This window comes from Lepidochelys kempii, chromosome 4 (genome assembly GCF_965140265.1).
Source record: "Lepidochelys kempii isolate rLepKem1 chromosome 4, rLepKem1.hap2, whole genome shotgun sequence".
NCBI lineage: Eukaryota > Metazoa > Chordata > Testudines > Cheloniidae > Lepidochelys > Lepidochelys kempii.
Window position 1 is genome coordinate 68,954,574 of NC_133259.1, and position 17,274 is coordinate 68,971,847.

The window sequence follows — 17,274 nt, forward strand, 5'->3', positions numbered from 1 at the left end:
GGACATTCTGGAGCATTCAAATATTACTTATGATTGCCCAGATTTGTTTCTTTTGAATGGTGTGCATTTCTGTATATTGGTTACAGTATTTAACTTACTTATATTATTTGGTTCCAGTAATAGCAGAAGGCTCTTTGTGTGTGGTGGGATGTCAACCAAACAGCTCCTGGTGAATGCTGACTTTGAAGAATAGAAATTTAATTGGCTGTTTAAGTTTGGACAGAAGGTAGAGAGAGGTACTTCTCTCTCAGAATTGTGGGATTCAGTGTAGAGTGCGGATTGAAAGACTCACTAGCAGAGATGGCCTGGAGTCTATCTTGATGCCAATGGAATACGGCTTGTGGTTCAAACTGTACATCATTCCCTGGGTGGCTAGACAGCATCGCTATCTGGATAGTCTTTTGACATGGGCGTCTGCCAATCAGAACAGATTGTGGCTCACGATAAGGTGGAGCAGCTACAGTCACAATTTTCTGCAAAAACTCTTTCCCACCTTCATTTATTTACATTCTTGTTTTTTATTTATTAAAGTTATGGCCTTTGTGCCATAAGCTATTTCTAACTTGCGAGGATGTTGTTTGTTTTTCTGTTTGTTTTGAGGTTTTTTGGGCAGGGAATAGAATTCCCTGGGCCATATAAACAGATACCACTCCCTTCCCTCTGCTCCCAGTTTGCTTGCTGAAAGTCCTAAAAATGTTAATATTTCAGGACGCATAGAGCATACTCTATATGATTATGTTTATATGGCTCCATTATTAAACCTTTACTCATTGATGGCTTGAGATTAATCTCAAAATGTAGTGACAATATGACAATTTTAAGAAAAAATGGAACTGTGAAGTTTCAATATTACAAAGAACTTGTAACATCTAAAATGGTAAATTAAGCCCCTCATCTTTTCCATCCACATGGTGGCTAATTAAAATGTCTTGTAAAATGTCTGAAAAATGGAATACCCCAGGGCTCTCAACACTTTCTGTGAAGTAATAAAATGTTTCTCACTGCAGTAACTGAACTCTGAAACTTTAAGAAACGTTACCACCACTGTATTCAGACCGGTTCTAAAACCTGTTCTCACCAGATAATGAAATTGCTTGAATAAAATGACTTATGACTAGAATGGACTAAGTACTAGAAAATTTTCTGAAGGAAACAATCTGGCCCTGCACTGGAAGGAAGATGCCCGAACAGATTTTGTGCACCTTTAATTTTTCTAACTACTCTTCATAAGTGTCTATAAATTCTCATTGACAAATTCTAGCATTTGCACCTCTTGCCTTTGAATTTTCTAGGAAGCGGAGTATTATTTATCGTTCTAACATTAATAGGGAGTGGACAGAACAGCTAGACGCTGAGAATTTATTTGAGAAAACCACTTATTTGAAGTACTTATTTCTAATTTGAAAAAAGAGAGTATTTAATTCTACTCCCCAACTGTGATGCATGACAACGAAAGACTGAAGCTAAAACAAGTTAAGGACTAAAAGTTGAAGGCTCTTTATCCCTTTCTCTGAACTACTGATTCTACCAAAGTTGCTGGGATCTTCCTCAAAAATAGAACTGAGCTGTGTTACCTTAAACTCCTCTAACTTTAAGATTTACCCATGTGTTGTGCCAATTCCAGCATGGACATTAACTGTACCTCATGAGAGAGTACCCCTTGGTCCATGCCTGTGACCAGGACTCCTAAATAGGCTTAAGGCTCCACACCCTATTTTAGTACCTCTCTTCAGAGCAAGAAAGCTTATTTATTTCTGGGTTAGCTGTGTGAATTTCCTCAAAATTGTAAAAGATCAAAAGGATTTTAATTAAAACCAAGATTTATTAGAAAAAAGAAAATTATATTAAAATAAAAATAGATAAGATGAATTGGGTAACAGCTTTATCTAAAAACACAAATTTATAAAACAGTACTTTAATCAAGTATGCACTTACATCTAAGAATGCACATGGTAATCTAAGTCCCTAAGATGCTTTTGCTATCTCTCTTGAACACTGCAGCCTCTCAGAAGCCCAGCTCTATGGTCAACGGCTCACTTTTCCCTTTTGCAGTTTCTCCCCTCCTTGTTTTACTTTGAGCATATTTCAAGTCAAAGGTGTGACTTTGCCCATTAGCATTCCAGGGGTAAAAAATATCCTTTATAATTAGCATACTGACAAAGGTATTTACACAGGTATTTACACTATTTTGGAAGGGGATATAATCCACTTATCCATAACTATGGTCGGTTCTAATATTATTCAGTATTATATAAAAATTTTCTTGAGTGAATCAGATGTTGTCAATATCCTGTATACTTTATAGAGTTTAAGGCAAGGAAGGACCATTAGCTCATCTAATCTGTATAGGACAACCATTAAATTTCACACAGTTACCCCCCGTTCTGAATTCAGTAACTTGCATTTGGCTATAGAGTATCTTCCAGAAAGACATCCAGTCTTGATATGAAGACTCCACCACTTCCCTTTGCAGTTTGAGTCAATGATTAAAGAGCCTCACTGTTAAAAATGTGCTTTATTTCTGAATTGAATTTGTCTGGCTTTACTTTCCAGCTATTGGTTCTGGTCGCACATTTCTCTGCTAAAATGGAGAGACCGTTACAATCCAGTATTTACACTCAATGAAGGTACTAATTCATTGTAAGCGAGTCACCCCTCAGTCTTATTTTTGATAGGATTAACAAGTTGAGTTCTTTATATCTTCGACTGTAAGGCATTTTCTCCAGCTCTTAAAAATTTTTTGGGGCTCTTCTGTGCGCCCTCTCCAGTTTTTCAACATCCCTTTTAAAATGTGAACACCAGAACTAGATGCAGTATTCCAGCCTGTGTCTTACCAATGCCATGAACAGAGGTAATATTAACTCCCTGCTCCTACTCACAACTCCTCCATTTATACATCCAAGATCACATTAGCCCTTTTTGCCACAGCATCACAAGGAAAACTCATTTTCAGTTGTTTGTCCACTCTGACCCCTAAAATCCTTTTAAGAGTCTCTTCTCTCCAGAATACAGTCCCCCATTCTATAGATATAGCCTGTATTTCTTGTTCCTATATGCAAAACTTTGCATTTGGCTGTATTAAACCACTTTCTGTCTGAAAGAGCCCAGATTACCACGTGATCCAGATTACTCTGTAGACCTGCCCTGTCCTTACCATTATTTAACATTCTACCAGTCTGTGTCATTCGCAAATTTTATCACCAGTTATTTTATATTTTCTTCCAGGTCACTATGGAACATGTTGAATAGCATCAGACTTAACACCCATCCCTGCAGAACCCTACCAGAAACATCTCATGTGATGATTCCCTACTGATGACTATTTTCTTACTTTTTGAGATCCATTTATTGCGTGCTTTATTGATAGTGTACAGTGCTAATTATTAGTCATTGGGTACTAGGTCAAATATCTTACAAAAGTCTAAGTATATTACATCTATGCAGTTACCTTTATCAAACTTGTAAACTCATCAAAGAATGAAGTCAGGTTTGTTTGACAAGATCTATTTTCCATTAAATCATACTGTATGGCATTAATTATATTCTTATCCTTTAATTCATTATTAATTGAATACCATATCGACTTTTCCTTTATTTTGTCTGGGATCAATGTCAGGCTAACTGGTCTATAGTTACCCAAATCATCCTGCTTCCCCTTTTTGATTAGCAGCACCACATTAGCTTTCCTCCAATCTTCTGGAATTTCAACAGGATTGCAAGATTTATTAAAAATCAACATTGGTGAGCCAGAGAACTCCTCAGCCAGCTTCCTTAGAAATCTTGGGTGAAACTTATTTGGTCCTCCAGATTTAAAAATATTTATTCCTAAATATATGTTGTTTAGCATCCTCCTTGGTTACTACCAACTTGGAAAGTGCTTCATCATCCTCATATACTAAGTAAGTACATTCTTTTCAAATATACAACACTTCTGCATTCCAGCATTGTCATTATTAACAGTTTTACCATCTCCATTTAGTAAGAGGCCTAAACCATTGCTAAGATATCTTTGTTCCTAAATACATTCATATTATTGTCCTTAGCCCTGCTGGCCATGGATTTTCCCCGATGTCTTAAATTCACCTTATCAATTTTCTACCCCTCATAACTTCTAATTGATTTTGTTTACTATGTTTCCCCCTTTTTTCCCCAATTGTTATATATTCAATTATTTAACACATGTTCCAGAATCAGCATTTCACTTGTCTGTAAATTACAGCAAGAACTAAAGATTATACCTGCCTATGCAGGATGAGACTAAAATTATTTCTAAAGCAGGGGTAGGCAACCTATGGCGCACATGCCAAAGGCAGCATGCAAGCTGATTTTCAGTGGCATTCACACTGCCCGGGTCCTGGCCACTGGTCTGGGGGGCTCTGCATTTTAATTTAATTTTAAATGAAGCTTCTTAAACATTTTAAAAACTGTATTTACTTTACATACAACAATAGTTTAGTTATATATTCTAGACTTCTAGAAAGAGACCTTTTAAAAACGTTAAAATGTATTACTGGCACATGAAACCTTAAATTAGAGTGAATAAATGAAGACTCGGCACACCACTTCTGAAAGGTTGCCGACCCCTGATCTAAAGTATGCATCCACGTCACAGTTTCTTCAGGGACCTCAAAAATTATGAAGTTGCTATTGGTATATTATTAAGACACATTCTTGATATCCTATCTCAATACTGGTCAGGCACTAGTGTACTTATCTTGCCTTTATACTATAAATACAAATCTAAACTACAAAAATGCAGAGTATTACAATACAACAGTCTTCCTTCTCAAACCACCCATGCATACAATTCCATCCTTCTCATTAATCATCTACAAATTGCAGCTTTAATTGTACACATACATCAGATTACCTGAAAGAAATCACACACTGTCCGAAATTTAAAGTTTTAGACATTAATTTAACAAATTAAACTTACTTTAAATTTCCACAGATGATTATTAAATGACTAGCTTTGTGTAGAAGAAGCCAGACTTGACAAGATGATTTCTTCAATGCTCCTTGCATCTATATTTTTTTGTGTGCTTCAAGCTTTCATCTGGGATTATTAAGCACATGCTCTTTTCTTGCCTAGTTTTTTGGTGCCTGTGTCACTAAGGAAATAGTTTAACAACATATCACTTGTAGCTGACTTTTTCAATGGAATTATTTAGGCACACTGACATTTTAACAGCTCAGATACTGTAGTACAATGCGCCCCTCCTCCCAAAATGGAGAGAGAACATTGTGAGAACGCAATTAAGCTGTCTTGTGCTAGTAAAAATAACTTAGGTTTAAATTGCTTTTCTGAACAGAGCATTAACCATTTAGAATAAAAGCTTTTCCAGATGTGTATGATGAAGCATATTTTGGTTTTCATAATTCTGTTTACAGCCAATGCAAGCTTCAAGTGCCTCTGTATAAATGTTACTTGAACCCAACAATTCGAGACATTCTTCCAGATAATTCAATCTCCTTTTATAACAGTTATCTGCAATTAGTCAAATATGTGTACTAAAACCACCAGCACCTAATGCTGACAGACTACCAGTGTACCCAATCACATAAAACTCTTCCATTTCATAATGGAAAGACCAGACATGAATCTTAACTAAAACTACTGTACAGAACAAAAACATCCATCATAATAAAATACACTTATGAACCTAAACGCTCTACATTAGCTCAGAATTTCCTTGCTTTTGTCTTTTTAAATCAGAATATTAACTTTACTTTAACATAATAAAGTTATAATAATAATAAATTAAAAACGTTTAGAAAGTGATTCAAAAGTATCCAATTCTTTTAGTTTATAAGTATCATTATAAGAGTTCAAGCACACACTAATAGTTAACATTTCTGAATGGTCTGGATGATAACCCCCCTGTTCATCATGACTTTCAGAAAAAAAATCCCATTTTGGATGAAAGCTTCTAATCCTTGGTATTTGGTCAAAGGGAAATTTTTTTCTTTGCTGACTGAATTCTGCAAGAGAGAAGAAAACATTTTCCCCATTTAAAAAAAGTATGAATGTTTTACACACAGATCATTCAATAAACATCTCAGCTTTGTAATCAGATGTGTAACTACTCCTCATTGAAGAGTACAATTGATCTCAGAGCCTCCTCAGGTTGGAAGGCAGATCTAGATAGATCTTAGACCTGCAAGGTGCTGAGGGCCTGTCAACCAACATTTCTACTGCTCACTAAACCTGTAAATAAAAATAAGAATTAAAAAATGAGAGACCCTTAACTATAGTGGCAGATATGACTGCATAATTAATGGGTAACAATACATCTTCCAATATCTAATCCTTTGAAATCACACTAATAAAATGTACTTTAAAGAAAAAATAAGATTAAATGTAACATTTTACAACATCCTTATTGAGCTTGCAAGAACAAATCATCCCGATGTGTAGAAAGAATAGTAAATATGGTAGGCGACCAGTTTGGCTTAACAGTGAAAACCTTGCTGATCTTAAACACAAAAAAGAAGCTTACAAGACGTGGAAGATTGGACAAATGACCAGGAAGGAGTATAAAAATATTGTTCAGGCATGCAGGAGTAAAATAAGGAAGGCCAAATCACACTTGGAGTCGCAGCTAGCAAGGGATGTTAAGAGTAAAAAGAAGAGTTTCTTCAGGTATGTTAGGAACAAGAAGGTGGTCATGGAAAATGTGGGCCCCTTACTGTATGGGGGAGGCAATCTAGTGACAGAGGATGTGGAGAAAGCTAATGTACTCCATGCTTTTTTTGCCTCTGTCTTCACAAACAAAGTCAGCTCCCAGAAGACTGCACTAAGCAGCACAGTATGGGGAGGAGGTGATCAGCCCTCTGTGGAGAAAGAAGTGGTTCAGGACTATTTAGAAAAGCTGGACGAGCACAAGTCCATAGGGCTGGATGCGCTGCATCCCAGGGTGCTAAATGAGTTGGCGGATGTGTTTGCAGAACCATTGGCCATTATCTTTGAAAACTCATGGCTATCGCCGGAGGTCCCGGATGACTGGAAAAAGGCTAATGTAGTGCCCATCTTTAAAAAAGGGAAGGAGGAGGATCCGGGGAACTACAGGCCAGTCAGCCTCACCTCAGTCCATGGAAAAATCATGGAGCATGTCATCAAGGAATCAATTTTGAAGCACTTCGAGCAGAGGAAAGTGATCAGAACAGTCAGCATGGATTCACCAAGAGCAAGTCATGCCTGACTAACGTAACTGCCTTCTATGATGATATAACTGGCTCTGTGGATGAGGGGAAAGCAGTGGACTTGTTATTCCTTGACTTTAGCAAAGCTTTTGATATGGTCTCCCACAGTATTCTTGACAGCAAGTTGACGTATGGGCTGGATGAATGGACTATAAGGTGGATAGAAAGCTGGCTAGATCGTTGGGGTCAACGGGTAGTGATCAATGGCTCCATGTCTAGTTGGCAGCCAGTATCAAATGGAGTGCCCCAAGGGTCGGTCCTGGGGCCGGTTTTGTTCAATATCTTCATTAATGATCTGTAGGATTGCATGGATTGCACCCTGAGCAAGTTTGCAGATGACACTAAACTGGGAGGAGTGGTAGATATGCTGGAAGGTAGGGATAGGGTACAGAGGGACCTAGACAAATTAGAGGATTGGGCCAAAAGAAATCTGATGAGGCTCAACAAGGACAAGTGCAGAGTCCTGCACTTAGGATGGAAGAATCCCATGCACTACTATAGACTAGGGACCAAGTGGCTAGGCAGAAGTTCTGCAGAAAAGGACCTAGGAGTTACAGTGGATGAGAAGCTGGATATGAGTCAATAGTGTGCCCTTGTTGCCAAGAAGACTAACGGCATTTTGAGCTGTATAAGTAGGAGCATTGCCAGCAGATCGACAGACGAGATCATTCCCCTCTATTTGGCATTGGTGAGGCCCCATCTGGAGTACTGTGTCCAGGTTTGGGCCTCACACTACAACAGGGGTCAGCAACCTTTCAGAAGTGGTGTGCCGAGTCTTCATTTATTCACTCTAACTTAAGGTTTCGCATACCAGTAATACATTTTAATATTTTTAGAAGGTCTCTTTCTAGAAGTCTAGAATATATAACTGAACTATTGTTGCATATGAAGTAAATACAGTTTATAAAATGTTTAAGAAGCTTCATTTAAAATTAAATTAAAACGCAGAGCCCCCTGGACCAGTGGCCAGGACCCGGGCAGTGTGAGTGCCACTGAAAATCAGCTCGCGTGCCACCTTTGGCACACATTCCATAGGTTGCCTACCCCTGCACTACAAGAAGAATGCGGAAAAACTGGAAAGAGTCCAGCGGAGGGCAACAAAAATGTTTAGGGGGCTGGAGCACATGATTTATGAGGAGAGGCTGAGGGGACTGGGATTATTTAGTCTGTAGAAGAGAAAAATGAGGGGGGATTTGATAGCTGCTTTCAACTTCCTGAAAGGGGTTCCAAAAAGGATGGATCTAGGCTGTTCTCAGTGGTAGCAGATGACAGAACAAGGAGTAATGGTCTCAAGTTGCAGTGAGGGATGTTTAGGTTGGATATTAGGAAAAACTTTTTTACTAGAAGGGTGGTGAAGCCCTGGAATGGGTTATCTAGGGAGGTGGTGGAATCTCCTTCCTCAGAGTTTTTAAGGTCAGGCTTGACAAAGCCCTGGCTGGGATGATTTAGTTGGGGATTGGTCCTGCTTTGAGCAGGGGGTTGGACTAGATGACCTCCTGAGGTCCCTTCCAACCCTGATATTCTATGATTTTGACATAGGACTCTTATTTGGCTGTGAAAAAAAGACAGCAGAACTATTAAGTTTTATCCTCCCACAGCCAAAGTAAATCAACATGTTGCCTTTAATCTAATTTTCTACTTCTTATAATTTATTCATATGTATATAGTCACATAACTAGATCTACTTGCAAACTTCAACAAGGCAATTTAAAAACTGAACTTTGTCCTTTGAAGTGAAGGAAAAAAAATTCTTATCTCTGTGTCTTTTTAAAAAAAATATAAAGGTCTACAATGACATTATTTCAATAATAAGGATTTTACCTTCTGCAGATATTGGATATATGCTCAACTACAAGAAAATTGAACTACAATATAAATGTGTATTAGATCCTAATGAATAGAGACACAAATGAGTCAATATCTCTCATTTCTTTTCTATAAACAGTTATCTTTCATAGTCAAGATAACTACAGATTATACTAGTGGTTTCCAAGATCTTCATAACTCAGTTTCCTCTTAAATTACTGGCATAATTAGTATCAACATCCTTTAATAGCACTAACACCTTCTAATCTCTCTTTACACATCTTTCTGACTCAGTTTACAGATGGACAATAGAAAAAATACTTTAATTTCTAAAAATGCTAGTTTAATCCTCAAAAGCTGGCGTTTTCTGCACTGTCTACTAAACAGATGCTTCATGAAGATATGTATATGTTCAGTAGTTAATTCATTCCAACAAGAGGCAAAGATAATTCTGCACTGGTCTGTCTCATTACTGTCCCTTTACAAATATTATCTGGTATTTGTTCAAAATTATAGTTTATTTCACTCTCTGGAAATCACTTCTACATGACTAGGTAGATTTAATCTTCATTAAGGAAATTAAATTATCCTGAAAAGGCAAACATAACCACAACAAACAGTATTTCATGTCCAGTACATGAATTTCATTTAAAGTGAATGACAAATCAAATTTTTGGTGATTTCAACACAAAATTATCCTTATAAAACAACTGTTAGAAATCAATATGTTCAGTTTATAAATTGATTCCTTCCAAATGCTATCCAAAACCTGGTGTCTCTGTCCTAGTTTCTTGCTCTCAGAGACGATGGGGTAGGATGCTGCTGAGACACAGCAATCTGCCCTGTGGGTAGAGAGATATTTTGTGTCAATCAACAGCAACCCCTCAGGCTGATCAAAGTGCAGCACGGACAGAAAGGCCCACCAGAAAGTGAGCAGATAGCACCTGAGCAAACCAGGGAGGTGGAGGAGAATGTAATCAGGGAAATTTAAGAATCTGACAGGATTACTGAAGATCTGACTTGGGGGATGGAAAGAGGATAGAGGATATATATACACTCAGGAGAAGGGCTGGTGATAAGATGCATTGTAACAAAAAATATCAAAAGACATTCAGTTATCTTTAGTTCTCTGCAACCTGAGAAAAAGAGGCATTAGTAAGAGTTATCAAGCCAGTATACTAACCCAGATCAGAAATTTGACTGCAGAATCAAACATAGATCACATAGTAATTTGTTCTACTAACTGAAATGAGTTGGACTGACAAGTTTCCGGATCTGTTCTTTAGACTGGATAACCTTTTATACAAAGAAACAAAAAAAACCCAATAACCAAGAAATAAATCCTTAATGTAACTTCACATCACTCAGATACAACAGTTGACTAATAGCATGAGAAGCTCACTGTTTGGGGAGCAGAGAAAAAAGGTACTATAGTAGGGTTGGTTCTTCACCCTATTGGGGGTGTTATCGGATCTGAAGTGCAGAATTCTATAGGAAAGGAAGAAAAAAAATCAGAAAAGCTAGCCTGCAACTTAACTAGCAAGACAAATTTAAATCTAACAAAACAGGAAACAGTTTTTCACTCCTTTTTCATGTCCAGGTCTTTCCCTCAAGTAAGTTACATATCTCACTCACTCTCACATACACACTAAGATTGCAAAGTCAAGCACTTCAAATTAGGAAATGCCAGAATTAAGGTTGTCTGCAACCTTAATTCAGCCCCCTTGGCTATATGCTTTATGATACAGTTTTTAACTACATAATCACATACTATTTTTTCCAAAAGGCCCCTGAATCATTCAGTGCACAGAATGGACTCTCTCATTTAACAAGCAGTTATTTAATTCAAAAGGGTTAATGAGATCCTTGAATGTATAAACAAGGCAATACTGAGGAAAAGTAGGCAAGTTATACCTCTGTATTTGATACTAGTGTGACAGCTACTGGAATATTGTGTCCAGTTTTGAAGTCTACAATCAAGAATGTTGAAAAATTGGAGATGGTTCAGAGAAGAGCCACAAGAATAACTAAAGGACTGGGGAAAATGCCCTATCGTAAAAGACTCAAGCATCTCAATCTATTTCATTTAACAAAGAGAAAGTTGTGAGGTGACTTGACCACAGTTTATAAGTACCTATATGGAGAACAAGCCCCACCCCATAACAAAACATACAACACACAACACAACACAAAATAAAATGATGATGATGACGACAGTCTCTCTGCTCTCAGTTCCAGTGCCTGGATCTGGAGCGCAGGCAGTCCATAACAGCCCAGAGCTGCAATTACAGGCAAAGTCCTGCTCAACTCTGGGCTAGAGCCCAGAGACAGAATCTTTGGGGAATTTGGGGAATTTAGCTGATAAAATCTAAGAAAGTCTCTATTGAGCATATCAGAATTGCGGTTTTTAAAAAAATGTATAGCTTGGCCAAATCTGAGTGGATTTTCATTCCCTCATGGAAATGCTAATCCACTACAAAATTGCAAGTCCCTGCGACAAAGCATAGGGGACCCAGAGCAATTCAAAGAAAAGGTCACCAGATTTTTTTTAAATAGGCAAAACCACCTATTTTTTCTTAGCCCATTCTCGGGAATAACTCAGTTGTGTTGGCTGAAGTTTATGGCTAAAGCATGGACAATTAAAGGCAAGTGAAAGGGGTCTTATAATAGAAACCATGAGACAGCCTAAATAATACATTGTGCTACCAGTTCCACCTATTATAAAGGCTGACTGCTGCAAGGTATTATCATTCCAGCTTGCTTTTTGTAAGCTGTCATTCCTGTTTTGTAAGCTGTTGCTTCTTTAATATGTTTGCTTTTTCCAGAATGGCTGATGAAATGTTTTAGTTTACTACTAATGAGATCTACTTCATTAAGGAAAAGGAAGGGATATTTTGAAACAAACACACAAAATATAAAAATATGTTCATCATTATATTAGATATAACTTTAACCCTGAATTAAATGAAGGCCATAATTCTGAAGAGATTCTAACTCCATATTTTCAACACCTCAGTAAAAGTAATAAAAGGAAGTGCAGGTGTAAAGCCCTTTAAAAAAATCAGACCATTTTAATACAATTGCCTATATTAAAGGCTACCTGAAATTAAAGTTAAAAATTTCTCAAGAGAATAAGTGATTTAGGAGCCAAAGCCCCATTTTTAAATGTGACTTAGATACTTAGAACCTAAGTTTCATTTAAAGACAATGGTACATAAATGCTTAAGTCTCTTTTGAAAATGGGCCTTAAGTTCTTTTGGAAACTTTGGGCGGGGGAGGGAGGGAGGGAGGGAGGACATATATTAACATGAAACAATACTTGGGATCACAAGACACCGGCCTGTAGGAAGGGCACATTCGGCACTGCTGTCAGCTTCACCCATACACTTATGTTTGTAAATAGATAAGACTGAAAAATTCTGTTTTGCAAATTTATTTTCTTGTGTTGGATGCCCAACAGTGATCATGATAACAAGTATTAAAACATAATAAAAGGACATTGTCACACTAAATGGACCATAGAGATCCATTAGATCCAATATCTTCAAAATCTGACAGACTGTTTTGACTTCTGACTATTACCAAGGATTACAGTATTCCTGAAGTTGGCAACTTTAACTGGGACAGCTAATGCCGGTCAGCCTAGCTACTTTATGCATACTGTTTATATATTACATTTCAAAGGATTTATTAATTAGAAATCAAAATCACCACCAGATGTATAACTCACAGAAGCAACTGTGCCCATTATTTGAAAACTGTCAGATTTCTGCCACCAAATCTAAGAAAAACGGATAGGTGCTTTGATAAAACACTTAATGTGATAGTAAATGCATAACTTACGATCACTTGAAAACAACTATTTTAAATAGGGTTGCCAACTTTCTACTCACAGAAAGCCGAACACCCTTGCCCCGCCCCTCCTCCAAAGCCCTGCCCAGGCCCTGCCCCTTCTCCAAGGCTCCACCCCCCCACTCTCTCCATCCCCCCTCCCTCTGTCGCTCGCTCTCCCCACCCTCACTCACTCACTCATTTTCACCTGGAAGGCTCAGGGGGCTGGGGTGCAGGAGGAGGTGAGTGCTCCAGCTGGGGGTGAGGGCTCTGGAGTGAGGCCAGGGTCCACTACTAATGCTGGGAGGTGGGGTGGACGAAATAATCTGTTAAAGCCATATGGGAAGAATGGTAAAAAATGGGGTTAAGGTCGTGGCATATAGTACCTCTTTCCTTTGCCATGATCACCAGTACAAGAGCAGTTAAGAGGTTAATAAGAACATTTGCAAATATCAAGATTCGTATAGTATCTCAAACTGCAATCTTCATAATTTAAAAGTTATAAAAAGCATAACATGCGAACATATTGACTCTGAACTCTTTTAAGTGCATGTGCACTTAAGTATTTAAAAATGAACATTTGGCATCTCCCTACCTACCAAAAAAATAAAAAGAAATTCTTACGACAAAAGCATCAAAGCTGCACAAAATATATTATCAGCTAGACAATGCCGTCCAGATAGCTAGATTTTACATACTGTCACGAGAATATAAGCACAAGATTGGTCAACCAAACAAGATGGAATTTTAAAATCACTACAGGAAAAACTTGTTTCTTGAGGATATGGATCAGGAGCCATTAAAGGGACAGTCAAGAGTGCATTTGTTTTTGTGAAGCAGTGTCCCTTGAAGCAACAATATTTCCTCCCTCCTTCCTTTACTTAACCAGATACTTCCCCCAGTGTTTCATGGTAGCAAGTAAATTCTTTGTATTCCTTTTCCTCCTATTTCCCTGCCTACAAAAGCCTGTTATTTCATGTTTCACTGCTGAAAATTGTCAGCAAAAACATTAAATATTACTATTATCTTGTATGGGTTTTCTCACACACACTTATCTTATTCAGTGAAGTTATTTCCACACCCTTCAAAGCTCCATGTTGCGGAAAACTGGTGTCCTTCCTTTCGGACTCTTCAAAAATATTTTAAGAGCATATGGTAGGTTGACAGTTGTGTTTGTTTCTTCTTTATCCTTTTTCTTTTCCGCTTCCTTCAATCTTGTGTAATAGGCAAAGTACCAGTCACCGCAGGCTTTGACTACTCAACTAGTTCAGTCTCAAATAACCTTTCAAGTGGGTTCCTGCTGTTAAGAAACTAAGATAGTTTTCACCAGTGGATTTTCTGATCAGATCATAATGGTTTTTGGTTTTTTTTTAAAAATAAGGACAAAGATGAACTCAGGTAATCATTTAACATTTTGAAGAGTGGTATTTATCCTACTCATCTTTTCTGCAGCTGAAGTGTCTTCAATAGAGAAACTGCTGTTCTACATCCAAGTCTTCCTTCTGGAAAACTGTTGCAGCATTTTAGTACTATGATATTAAATGTAATCCACTCTCTTTGAAGCTATTATTCAGTTTCTGAGACTAACAGGCACATTAAAATATCTTTAAATTATAGTAATAAGTTTTACATTGTAAACTTTATATTAAAATTTCAAGTTTTACCATAGACACATATCTGTGAGCTAATCAAGCATAAACTGTGTGTGAGCTGCATCTCCCCTTGCAACTAACAGTAAAGTATTACTGGCTAGCCAGAATAAAGCTTAAATCCTTCAGGCATGAAGATCAAGAAAAAGTGCACTCCTTTTGAATAATATTACATTTCACAAACTCTGTTACCAATTATATGCTAAGGCTGTCTTCTGCCAGAAATGAATTATGTTTCACCTCCTCCTCCAGAAAATAATTTCTTTCCTCTGGTATTTATTTTTCACAAAATTAAAGGTGGAGAGGGACTGCACAATCCCAAGCAGCAACCCACTGTCTGTCATTCTAAAATTCAGAAATTCATACCAAACAAATAATTAGAAGTTATCACTAGTATTTGCCCTCACTACCTTCCCACTTACTTTATTAGATTACAAAATCTGCAAGCAATTAACGTCTGTTTTACCATCAATAAGCTATTCAAGGCAAGGACCGTGCCTACCATAATGATGTCTAACAATAGAGGGCGTTTGGGTACTACTGAAATACAAATGAAAAAACAAACAATACAACTAAAACACAGCATTTCTACATATGAAGAAATTGGGCTATGAAACTGACTTCAGTTTGCCTTATTCACGTACTGAAGTTGGTTTCTTTTTTGGAGAAAGACACTGTTCTGCTGGGCATATGAATAAATATAAATGTATTGTGTCATCCCAAACAATTCTACTATAGTTAAATGTTTAAAATTTGAATCTGGAAAAGATTAACTAACTTCAGTCATGCCTACTAATTGTTCCTGATAACGAGTGAACAAATTGAACAAGACAAGTAAGCAGGCGGGCTACAAGAAAGTGTTAGGAGGGCTATAAATTGCAAAATGTATATTTTATTATTTTTATGTTTTAAATCCTGCCCTTCACTCTTGATTTACTTTATGATTTTAACTGATAGGGAGTTCTTAATTTTCTGATCCTTGAAGTTCACTAAATTAAAAAAAAAACCACTGGTTTCAGATAGGATACAGTTTTTATATTTTGGGGAGGAGGTTTGTTTTGTTTTTTGTACCTCAGTTTGCAGGAAAGTTTAAATACAACTTGATTTTAAACAAAATCAGAGTTGCTAATTAGATGTTGACACTCACAGTTTACATTTTCTGTAGCAAATTTTGCCTGAATCAACTCAAAGCTTTGCTCTTTTCCCTATATATTCATAATTCCTAATAAGATTAATATGAGAAGATAACAATTAGACCTCATCAGATTACTCAAAGCTTTATAAATGTTAGCACTATCATATGATTAACAGCAGAGACAGGGGAGGACATTTCCTGTGTTTGGCTTTTTCTGACAGGCTTTGTGGACAGAACTCAGAATAGCATCTCAAAGCACCACATCTGAATAGCAAAACAAATGTCTAAGACAAAACATGCTAGACAATCAACCTGCTGTTCTTTCATAATGCAGTCACGGATTTGGAACCACTTTCAAGATCTGGTTTCCACAGCAACAAAATCAGAAAATTCTCACAACTACTGCTTTCTATCTCCAATCAAAAAAATGCAGCATTAAACTGTATGTTAAATAGACTGTTAACCAAAATTTTGTCCTGCTATAATTCAATTGTATAAGCATTTCCACATTTAACTCCACATTCTCTGTTGCTTTCACCTTTTGCCTGGCTTTCTTCTAGTCATGCTCTCAGCATAAAGGTTTCATTTTGTTAATTTGCTTTGATTTTTTGTGGGGTGTTGTGGGAGTTTTGTTTGTTTTTTGTCAGAGCAAACATACTTTGGCTGGCATTAAGTGTGGAAAAGAAATACTTTCCCTATTATAAAAATAAATCTTGGTTTATTATGTTGTAAAACACTCTTAGTATCTAAACAACTGGGGCCAAACATTGCAATAATCCTCACTGAAGGGAAGTGCATTTGAGTATTCTGAGGAATTGGGTTTGATTTGAGTCATGAGCCATTTAAACAAATCACACTCAGCACACACAGTATGTTTTGCAAGGAATTCTCACTAAGCTCATAAAATGCTCAGCTGAGAAAGGTCACACAGCTAATTTTAATAAATACTAACAAAAGGCAAACAGTCAATAAGGGAAGGGGATTGCCAGCTGTTCTTGCAAAGTAAAAATGCTAAGCTCTTGAAGTTTGCAGGCAAATTATTCTCTCCTGAAGACTTGGTGAAGTATATACGGGCTTCATCCTGCAGATTTTGAAAGTGCATGAGGCAGTTTTAAAGTGGTGCTCACCAAATATTTCCACGTTTGGATTTTTCCTATTTTTTTTTTATCTTAAACATACTGTGTAACTGAGGAAATGCCATCCCAAATTAAATGAAGAAAATGTTAAAATTGTATAGCTAAACACTGAAAAGTCAGAAAATGAAATTATGGCTGCGTACACAAACTTACCTGTCCCAAAATGTAATAGTATGTGATCACATTATTTTTCAAACAATAGTAGAAATGGCTACTTACTGTAACTGTGGTTCTTCAAAATGTGATGCAGACATGTATTCCACTTAGGTGCATGCGTGCTCAGTGCATCAGAGCTGAGCTGAAGAATTTTGTCTAGCAGTACCCATAGAGAGGTGCTGCTTGTGCCTCGCGGCCATAGCCCCATCCTTGGTTAAATGAGGATGGTCAACCCCAACCCCCCACCCCTCGGTTCCTGCGCACTAAACGCCCATAGACAAGACTCTGATGCAAACGGGACAGAGGGTGGGTAGTGGAATACACATCTGCATCACATCTTGAAGAACCATAGTTACAG

The 17,274-nt window shown here is 37.3% G+C and overlaps 1 protein-coding gene and 1 long non-coding RNA gene across 3 annotated transcripts in view; both read right to left on the minus strand.

The window, feature by feature from the left end:
* SH3RF1 (SH3 domain containing ring finger 1) overlaps positions 1–17,274 on the minus strand; it is a 160,846-nt gene that overhangs the window by 93,232 nt on the left and 50,340 nt on the right. The window lies entirely within an intron of this gene.
* Positions 10,286–13,144, minus strand: LOC140910522 (uncharacterized). The gene is made up of 3 exons (XR_012158628.1): positions 13,049–13,144; positions 10,412–10,497; positions 10,286–10,305 (listed from the first exon to the last, which is right to left on the minus strand). It is a non-coding gene; the product is annotated as an uncharacterized lncRNA (long non-coding RNA).